Source organism: Panicum virgatum, chromosome 6N (assembly GCF_016808335.1).
Source record: "Panicum virgatum strain AP13 chromosome 6N, P.virgatum_v5, whole genome shotgun sequence".
NCBI lineage: Eukaryota > Viridiplantae > Streptophyta > Magnoliopsida > Poales > Poaceae > Panicum > Panicum virgatum.
Window position 1 is genome coordinate 13,408,787 of NC_053150.1, and position 11,467 is coordinate 13,420,253.

Consider the following 11,467-nt stretch of genomic DNA (forward strand, 5'->3'; position numbering starts at 1 on the left):
ACAATTTTAATATAAAAACATCTTCATCTAAGTTCATATGAAAAAGATATGATTTTTCTAATACGAGACCTTGTCTCGCCGGTGGGAGTGGCATGACAGTTTTATACTATCATGCCGGTGGGAGTGGTGTGACAAGCTTAGACACGTAGAATAGACACTACCAGATCCCTCCCGCACGCTCCAACATGGCACATCTTGTCATGCCAATAAGGCATGTGGTGCAACAGCCTGTGTTGGTCACGCCACACGGACCGGCGGCGTATAAAAAGATAATTTGGGGATAAAGATGTGTCCAATATTATCAAATTGGAGGAAAGTACGCAGCAACATGTTCCAGTGCGCCTTTTGATCATCCGTCACGATTGCCGTCCAAAAAAACATTGGGGACTGGTTGCGGCTGTGCATGATGTGGTGGAACCCTTTCACGTACTTGTTCTTTGTCAGGTCTTCCTTGTTGATGTCTACCACGAAGATGTCGTAATAAAGTTGCACCTCATCAGGCACCGGCTCCAGCAAGATTTTCTGGATGGACACTGCCGCGAGGTCCGCTGACATGGCAATGCTCCTCCCATCTGGGCTGAATACTGGGTACGGCACGTGCCTATGAAGGTGTGAAAGCGATCGGACTGCGCTCTAGCCTAAGAAGGGGAGGGGGTGAATTAGACAAACTAAAAACTTAGACCTTTGGCTCCAACTATTTGCACAATATTAAACTAAAACATACTATCTAGATGTGCAACTATGATTGTTCTAGTGTGAAACCCCTATCCCAAAAGAGTTTAGCAACCTATAGTCTTTTCTATCAAGAAACTACTATATGAAAGTAAAGGCACACAAATTGCTAGTATGAATTGTGGAAGCTTAAAGAGAGGGATAAGAGAAAGCAAACTCTTGACGCGGGTGTTTATCCCGTGGTTCGGTAAGTCACAAAGGCACACATACATCCACATTGTTGTAGCACTCACTAAGATTATTGCTACTCGGCCACCAAGTCTCTTCCGTGAACACAATCACTGTCACCTTGGCCCTAAGTTCCACTAAGGAGCTTCTCCACAAAGGATGGGGGTCTCCACGTCCCCCGCACAATGTTGTCGTCGCCGCTCCACACCAAGTCGGAGGGTCGATGACGTGCCGGCGAGCCTTCAAAGCTCTAAGGTGGCGGCACACCGAAATCTTCTTTTGGTTCACTAAAGAACCTCAGCACAAAGGCACTTGGCCTTGCAATCTCACTCACTAAGAGCTAATCCTTTACACAACGCTCTCAAAGTGTGCTAAGGGCTAAGGATATGAGTGCTAAGCTCTTGGATGGCTTGGAGATGTTCTTGGGTGTGTTTGTGACTTCTTTGAACTTTAGCAAACTTCAAATGGCCGGGGGATGGCATATATATAGGCCTCCAAGTCGAACTAGCCGTTTTGAGCCGTTACCCAACTTTCTGCGCATGCACCGGTGTATCCGAAGGTATAGCACCGGTGCATCCGGTCACTCTGCGCCATGGGGTAGCCGTTGGTCCTTCTGACAGACCACCGGATAGACCGGTCAGTTGCTCCGGTGGTTCACCGGTTCATCCGGTCCTGAACATTTTCTCCTCAGCCTCCTTGATATTGCACTGGTGCTTTACTCCGGTGGGGAACTGGTTTATCCGGTCCTGAAGACTTGCTTGCTGGCCACTTGACATGCTCTCTGAAGGATGACTCTGTGCATAGACTGGTGCCCGGTCATAGGGCACTGGTGTATCCGGTGCAACATGGACTTCTGCACTTGGCTGACTTCTGTACAGACCAAATGCACCGGTGGTGGTGCACCGGTGCATCCGAGCCCTATCGGATAGACCGGTGCTCGATCACCGGTTCATCCGGTGCTGCTATTTTCTATGGAACTCATCCAATTTATAGTTTCTTTGAGTCCCTTCTTTGTGTTTTGCTTTGTTTGGCCTTTTTGCTTCATCCCTGGGATCTATTAACATTCACTTGACAAACACATTAGTCCCATTGATTGTGTTGTTACTCAATCACCAAAATCACAAAATAATGGCTTAATGAGGTCATTTTCCTTACAATCTCCTCATTTTTGGTGATTAATGACAACACAATCAAAGCAAGCATAAAATTTATAAAAATGACAAATTGATGCCAATTGAAACCAAATTGAAAAACACTTACACTTGTTTGGATGCTTACCATCATCCAATGATGACTTGGCCTCCCCCTAAATCCATTATCCCCCTTTGTTTCTCCCCATTTTTTTCTTCTTTTCTCCCCTTTTTGAATCAAAGTTGCTCCCCCTTTGGGTGATACTCATTTACTCGTTCCTTTGATCCAAAATTCTCCCCCTTTGGAATCAAATCACCTAAAAAAAGGCTTGGCAAACCTAAATAGCTCAAAGGAAAAAGTTAGTAACTTAGGGAGTTAGTTCCATAAATCATGATCCAATTTATATGATATCAATGAAGATATCAATTGAGTGATTACTAAAGTGGATCACAAAATCACGAAACTAGCATGGAGGTAGCACTAAAATAATAAAGAATTGACAAGAATACCAAATGAAGGAGTTATAGACCATGCATACCTCCGGGGGAACTTTTTGCCTTGCATGTACCAAACTGAATGTGACTTGTCATGATACCAATTGAAATTGAATATCAATTGAAAGTCTTTGAGGTCAAGAACACTTGGTACACCAAGTCGAGCACATGCATGAGCACATAGTCTATGAACTTGGATATAGAGTTTTGTTCAATAGATCATGGCTCATTATGAGACTACAAAAGATGAGCTTGAAAATATGTTAGTCTCAAAATCACAAATCATAGGATGAACTCCCCCTAAATGTGTGCATTTAGTGTTTGAATCACTAATCAAATATATGCACATTGTTATTGATAATAATGGGAAGTTTACCCTATAGCTTGTGCTCATGGTACACAAATGAAATACATACCTCATGAAGTCCATGTACCATAAAGGGTAACTTTGTGTAGCTTTCTACACACTTATCAAATCATGTGAGTTGCTCATGGGTTAGAATCATGACACAACAACCCACCATATATAACACTAGGTGATGCAATGCAAACAACCTAGCAAAGGCAATGGAGCTACATGATGCTTTGAATTGAAATCTAGCTACCATTACCTTATGGGGGACTTGGGCAATAAATGACTTGGGCAATAAATGTCTAAGATGTGAGCTTGGCTCCTTAGCTTGAATCCTTCATCTTCTAGGTAGCCAAGCCTCCGAATCCCCTGAAGCCATTCTTGGGCTTCAAGTCTCCTTTGAAACCCACAATATTTGAGGCCCCTTCATATTGGTGATGACATCATTGGGCACCCAAATGGAGTGATTCCAACTCCTTTCTTACTTTCCAACCTTGTGAGCAACCACCTTGCCATTTGTTTTCTTCTTGATCACATAGGTGGTGCTATTGCTCTTGTTCCTCCAGTTGGGCTTGGTGTAGATGACAGAACTCTTGATTGTGAGCTTCTTTTTGTTCTTCTCAACCGAAAACTTCTTCTTTGGTTGAGAACATTTGTTGAACTTGTGGCCTTTATGATGGCACTTTGAGCAACTCACGGTAGACCCCTTCTCAAACTTCTTCAACATGTCCTCACGGTTATCTTGAGAAGGTTGGACATTGCTCTCTATGCTTTTGCCTTTTAATATAGCCAAGTCCTTCATGAGCCTTTGTACTTCTTGCTTGAGCTCATCATTTTCCTTAACAATGAGATCATCACAAGATTCTACAACAACATAATCAAAGTATTTCTCATTGCAAGGGTTAGGTTTATCAAAGGAAGAAGTTGAAGCATGGTTAGTATCGTTAATGCACTCAATTTTTAACTTGAGCTCTTCATGCTCTTCGCTAAGCAATTTGAATTTACATAACAAACTTTCATATTTTGTAGCGAAGATAGCATTAAGATCATTAAGAGCATTAAGGTTTTCAATTTCATTTAATTGCTTCTTAATTAATTTTTGGTGCTCATGAACAAGTTCAAGAAGTTCTTCATATGAAGGAGAATCGGAGTCACCATCACTTACATCGCTATCCATACCTTTGGCCATGATATAAGTGTTGAATGATGATCCCATGTTAGTGCGGATGGTGAATTTCTTGCTTGATTCATCACTTGAGCTTGCACTTGATTCTTCACCACCACTAATCCATTCACCAAAAAAGGCAAATGATTCATGTTGAGGTTTCTTCTCCTTCTTTTGTTGCTTCTTCTTCTTGAATCTTCTCTCAACCTTCATTTGTTGGTGATGAGGCCCATCTTTGAGGAAGACCATATACCCCATTGAATTGATTTCTTGCAAGCATTTGTTCATCTTCTTGACTTGCATGTAGAGATTGGGGTCCATTGGCTCTTTTTCATCACTTGAGGAGCTTGGGCATGCCTCCTCTTCTTCCTCTTCACTTGAGCTACCTTTGATGGCCATCTTCTTCAACTTCTTGACTTGCATGCATGCAAGTGCGCTATGTGTTGGTGAAGAAGGTGGCGCTCTTGGCTTGATCTCATGATGTCGCTCATGGGTGATCACCTTGTTTAAGACTTGATATGGTGTCAAGGTATTGATCTCTTTCTCATAAAGAATTGTGATCACCAAATCATACTCCGGCCTTCGTAGTGAATGAAGGATCTTGCGAATGAGCTCCAAATCATCAATTTTCTTCACATCTAAAGAATTAATCTCATTCACAAGAATATTCAACTGTGAGTACATAGTTTCGGCATTTTCATGATCAAGTTGCTTGAAACTATTAAGTTCAATAAGAACATGATATTTTTTATTTGCAACATCTTTAGTTCCTTCATGGTTCTCACTAATAGTTTTCCAAAGTTCCTTAGCATTTTTACAAGTAAAGACATGGTTAAATACATTGTCACCAAGAGAGTTTAAAATAGCACACTTGGCTATAGTATTATATTGCTTCTCTTGTTGACTATTGTCCTTCTTTCCTTCACTTATTACCCTCCAAATATTTAGGCCCTTTGCTTGGAGGTGAGATTGCATTAAGATCTTCCATCGTTGGAAGCCCGTGCCATCGAAATATGGAGGAGGTCCTAAGGAATCCATCCCTTCCCCTAAAAGAGCTAACACACTAGGCGGTGAAGCCTAACCGATCAAGTGAGCCGGTAAACATAAATTGCCAATGGAATTGGTTTTTTTGTGCGAGAAGTGAGTCCCGGCTCTGATACCAATTGAAAGCGATCGGACTGCGCTCTAGCCTAAGAGGGGGAGAGGGTGAATTAGGCAAACTAAAAATTTAGACCTATGGCTCCAACTATTTGCACAATATTAAACTAAAATATGCTATCTAGATGTGCAACTATGGTTGTTCTAGTATGAAACCCCTATCCCAAAAGAGTTTAGCAACCTATAGTCTTTCATATCAAGAAACTACTCTATGAAAGAAAAGGCACACAAATTGCTAGTATGAATTGCGGAAGCTTAAAGAGAGGGATAGGAGAAATCAAACTCTTGACGCGGGTGTTTATTCCGTGGTTCGGTTAGCCACAAAGGCACACGCACATCTATGTTGTTGTAGCATTTACTAAGAGTATTGCTACTCGGCCACCAAGTCTCTTCTGTGAACACAATCACAGTCACCTTGGCCCCGGGTTCCACTAAGCAGCTTCTCCCAAGGATGGGGGTCTTCACGTCCCCCGCACAATATTGTCATCGCCGCTCTACACCAAGTCGGAGGGTCGATGACGTGCCGGCGAGCCTTCAAAGCTCTAAGGTGCCGGCGCACCGAAATCTTCTTTTGGTTCACTAAAGAACCTCAGCACAAAGGCACTTGGCCTTGCAATCTCACTCACTAAGAGCTAATCCTTTACACAATACTCTCAAAGTGTGCTAAAGGCTAAGGATATGAGTGCTAAGCTCTTGGATGGCTTGGAGATGTTCTTGGGTGTGTTTGTGACTTCCTTGAACTCCAGCATACTTCAAATGGCCGGGGGATGGCATATATATAGGCCTCCAAGACGAACTAACCGTTTTGAGCCGTTACCCATCTTTCTGCGCATGCACCGGTGTATCCGAAGGTATAGCACCGGTGCATCCGGTCACTCTGCGCCATGGGATAGCCGTTGGGCCTTCTGACAGACCACCGGATAGACCGGTCAGTTGCTCTGGTGGTTCACCGGTTCATCCGGTCCTGAATATTTTCTCCTCAGCCTCCTTGATATTGCACCGGTGCTTTACTCCGGTGGGGAACCGGTGTATCCGGTCCTGAAGACTTATGTGCTGGCCACTTGACATGCTCTTTGAAGGATGACTCTGTGCATAGACCGGTGCTCAGTCATAGGATCACCGGTGTATCCAGTGCAACATGGAGTTCTGCACTTGGCTGCTTCTGCGCAGACCAAATGCACCGGTGGTGGTGCACCGATGCATCCGAGCCCAACCGGATAGACCGGTGCTCGGTCACTGGTTCATCCGGTGCTGCTGTTTTCTATGGAACTCGTCTAATTCATTGTTTCTTTGAGTCCCTTCTTTGTGTTTTGTTTTGCTTGGCCTTTTTGCTTCATCCCTGGGATCTATTAACATTCACTTGACAAATACATTAGTCCCATTGATTGCGTTATTACTCAATCACCAAAATCACAAAACAATGACTTAATGAGGCTATTTTCCTTACATGGTGGCCGTCACACTTAAACACCCTAACCACCACCGTCGGGTCAGTCGCCTTCACCAAGAACACGGCATACCATCCTTTGTCCAGGATGTCACGCTCCGGCACATCGCTGGTTGCGATGCCGTTGGGGAAGGTGTGGATAAACCCATGTCCATACCCGTAATTAACCATCCCCATATCATCCATCCCCAAATTGTAGGGTAATTATCCAATGGGTGCGGATAACCCAACGGATAATGTAGGATGAGGACTCCGCCTGTGAGCCACGAATGGAGGGCAGCGCTCTCGTCTCTGACTGCAAGGTCACCCAAAAATTGGACTTCGGCAAGCCATTGCTCGTGCCCCTGCAAGGCTGTGCTGGTTGAGGCGTCTGACCACGAGCACGACGCAGACGCCGCCGGTAGAGCGGAAGAAGATGCAGTAAGCCGCCTGATTTGACAGCCAGGACGACATGCGGCCGCCGCCGGCAGATCGGAAGAGGATGCTTTTGGCGCTGCCGAGCTCCTTCAGGTCGAACACCCGCGCAGCTGCTGGGACACTCTCCTCCGATAGCTCCTGTATGCTCCCGGTGGGTGCGGATGTAGATGCGTACGAGGCCTTGCTCTTCTACTAGCCGCGCGCTGGAAGATGTCGGCCGGGTAGCAGTTAAATGGGTATTACCCGCATAATACCCTACCCACATCCATACTTAAATGGGTAATCCATACCCTCTCCAAATAGTATGGGTATGGTTTTGGGTACGGATGCTGGAAATCCAGTGGCATCGGGAATCGCTGGGCTTGTCGCGCGTTGAAGCGAAGACGATCCAGTCCCCATTGGGGGACCACTGACAGTGGGTATCCGTCCATGGCCCATTGGTCAGACGCGTGACATCGCTGTCCCCAAACTCCCCAATATCTGCGTCCTCCATGATATACAGATTCAAGTGTTTCCTGCCATCCTTCACCTTCTTGTTGTCTTCCTTGCCTCCTGCGTACCTCGTCGAGCGGAACACCAACTTGTTCCCGTCTGGGCTGCTGGATAGAAAAGCATTGTTGAAACCACCGGCGGTGAGCCGCTTGACACGCCGCTGTGCTTTGGGCTTGGATGCATTGAGGATGGCATAGATCTCCACTGTTGTGTAGTAAGAGTAGGCCGGACCAACACAGACGTACAGAGTGTCCTTGTTCTTGTTTTGGTTCCACGATACGGACAAGAGGCTGTTGTGAAGCTTCTTATCATAGATGACGCGAAGGCCATTGTTGTCGGCAAGCCAAACCGCACTGCGCTCGCGGTCGACGAAGGCGAGCATGGAGCCATCCTTGGATATGGTAGGGTACTGGCAGAACATCTGGATCAGGTCGACCTCCTTGTGCGACTCCGGGGTCTGCAGCATCTCAACCTCGAAGTAACTTCTGGGAACAATATGTCCATTGCCCTGCGGATACAAGGGCCACTACGGGAAATCCCATATTTGATGTGTGCCATACTATTTGCCGTGTGTCTAATGTCGGGCACACGGCAAAAGGGCTATTCGTCGTGTGCCACATATAAAGCACACGGCAAACACTTGGCACACGGCGAACAAAACTTTTGCCGTGTGTAGCTAAAAAAAACACACGGTAAACTTCAACCACACGGCAAAATTTTGAATCCTGTTACACATGTCTCTTATTTGCCGTGTGCTTACGGATTAAACCCACGGCAAACTCTAAACAGTCAACAAACATTTCAAACACATAACGGGAAAAAAATTACCGTGTGCTGCCCCTTGGCACTCGGCAAACAACCACATTTGCCGAGTGTTTTATATGTTTGCCGTGTGCCTGGGCCCTAGCACACGGCAAAATATTGATAAAAAGTTTAAATTAACGCTCCCAAATTTTTTTCAGGAATACACTTATTGTGTATGGACCATAATGTTAACATCTGGTATTTTTCTAATTCTCTTTGCTATATTTAATTATTTAAATTCATTAATCACATTTCTTAGATTTAAGTCATATTTGTACTGTTAGTGATTTGAGCAATGTAGAAAAATTCATCCAAAAATCATATTCTTGTTGTTGAGTCAAATTAATGACTTTGAATTTGCAGCCTCAATCGGCGGCATCAAATGATGGGCCAAAAGAAATGTCCCCTTCGCCGATGCCTCAGAATGTGTGGCCGCCTCCTCAATGGGTGACTTACCTGCAGCAGTTCCAGCAGAACCCTTCATGGTCGCAGCACCCGCCGCCGCCGTAGTCGTGAGTTGTGCTTGTATGGACATGCACTCTTTGTATAGACTATCGTTTGAACTTGTGCTTGTATGGACATGTATGAACTACCAGTGCTTGTATGGACTTGTATCGACTACATTTGGGCTTGTATGCATTGCGATATTTGCTATATTTGCATTTGTACTTCTATGGATTGAATGTGATGCAAATTGTGATATATGAAATGATCGTGACATTTGATGCAATATATATGAATTGCCTGTGATGTTAAATTGATTGGAATCTGAAATATTTGTGATTAAACAAAAAAATGAATCTGAAAATTAATTTTGTCGTGAGCCACCATTTTTTACCGTGTGCCATGGCAAGGCACATGGCAAAGCTGTCATTCTTTGCCGTGTGCCTGTCCACGAGGCACACGGCAAAGGTGGCATTGTTTGCCGTGTGCCTGACCATGTGGCACACGGCAAATAGCCCACAGGCATGCTGGGCGACGGGGTAACTTTATTTTTCCGTGGGCCCGATAATACACACGACAATGGCTTTGCCGTGTGCCCGAAAAAGGGCACACGGCAAACAGCCTGTATGCCAGCAGAGCTTTGCCGTGCGCTCTTTACCGTGTGTAACACACGGCAAATCCTTTGCCGAGTGTTTTTGGGTCATTGCCGTGTGCTTTGGCACACGGCAAACCCACGGTTTCCCGTAGTGGGCGCGTTTAGTTCCCAAAAAAATTTGGGCGAATATTTTTCAGAATTTTTACAACACTAATAGAGTATTAAATATAGACTAATTATAAAACTAATTACACAGATGGACGGAAAATCGCGAGACGAATATATTAAGCCTAATTAATTCATCATTAGAGGTTGTTTACTGTAGCACAACATTCTCTAACCATTTCATTGTTAGATTCAGTAGATTCGTCTCGCGATTTCACGTAGGTGTTATGAAATGGGTTTTGTCAGTTATCCACATTTAATACTCTTAATTAGTGATCAAACGTTCGAAGTTACTATAAATTTGGGAGCTAAACATGCCAATGTGGATGATGGTATCAGGCACGGACGATGCATCAATTTATTAGCAGGAGACGGGAGTAATGCTGACCTTTTCAACGACATGTAATATATTGTCGATACTGTAGCGCTGGTACCCGATACGGCTGCCGCCGTCAAGCACGAAGGGGTTGAAGTGGTTGGCATTTGGCCTGATGTTTATGGTGATCCGCGCCGGTCTATCTAGGTCTTTGGTCATGTCGAAGATCTCAATGTGCCGGTATTGCTCCTCCTGCATGATCCACGAATTGGATTTCTGGCGGACGGTGGCCACAGCCACCTTGGTCTCGCTAAGGGCCGCCGGAGTCATGGCGTCGAAGGCGTTTGGCGTGACCCGGATTTCCTGTTTAGTGGTTATGCGGTACTGAAAAACTCCCCAGGTTGTATCTCCATAGTACTTGCAGTACTCTTCTTTGGCAATAATCCCTCTGTGGAAGAAGATGACGTCGTCGCTTCGCCACGACGGCCAGCCGCCGTCGGTGATGAGGAGCCTGCGCCCCCGCTCCATACCTGTACCCTCACTGTCCACGTCCATGACATAGATGTCAGTCTTGAGGTTCTCGAGTTCCCCGTACCACTTGTTCCTCTGAAAGGACGCCACCGCAATCATTTTTCCCGAAGGAGACACGGCCGGACTCAGGTCCGAGACTCCTGCATGCGTGGTTGATCAATTATTCTTGACAAAATAAAATCTAAGCAGTTCATCGATTGGTCACTGCGTCCTAGCTAGCTACCTTGTGGTGTGAGGCGCTCCGTCTTGCCTGTTCGAAGGCTGGTCTTGTACACGGCAGTCCAGGGGCTGCGACGTTCTCCCGCCAGCTCCTCATTGGAGACATAGACGATGCAGTGGTCGACCGTGCGCGACCCCACCGTGTATCCACCGGCAAAGCAGCCGCTGTTCAGCCGGGAGCCCCTGAAATCCTCCGGGCCGAGGACTTCAGCCATGGAGAACACCTTCGGCGGCGTCTTGCCAACCGCACCCAGGTGTATGCCCAGGTAGAGGGTCTCGAGGCCCTCTCACCTCTCCGAGAAGAAGACGAAGCCCCACACTTGGCCGCCGTCGACATCAGCCTTGGTCGCGCCGACCTCGGCGAACAGCTTGGAGCGCTTTAGGAGGGTCTTGAGGGCCGCCGGAGGGATGGGTCGGCAGTTGTAGTTGTGGGAGAAGCCGTCGGTGAGGTGGACTTCGTCACTGCTCGACGGCGATACGGGGCAGGCGAAGATGTCTAATGGCACCGGCGACCTGCCGGTGGAGAAGGCGATGCTGCCGCGGCTCTCCCTTCCCATAGTTGCTTTGGAGCTTTGCTTTCAACAAGAGCTATCCAATGGTAGGTGAGCTCTAATATGCAATTTGACTTCACACCTTCCAGGGCCGCTTTGGCCTAGAAATTCCATGTGGCCCTTCCTCCGACTTGCCTCCGCCCAATTTAATTTAGAGGTCAACAAGTAATATTCAACTGGAACAAATCAACCAATTAATAAAGATGTAGGCGAGATCCATGTGACATCCTGAATTTTTGGGAATGTTTATAGTCGAAATTTGGTGAATTTAAATTATTTTGTGCTA

General features: G+C 45.9%; 1 pseudogene; it reads right to left on the reverse strand.

Annotated features, from left to right (window-relative positions):
• Window positions 1–237: 237 nt before the first annotated feature.
• Window positions 238–11,207, reverse strand: LOC120677926 (annotated as a pseudogene).
• Window positions 11,208–11,467: the final 260 nt, after the last annotated feature.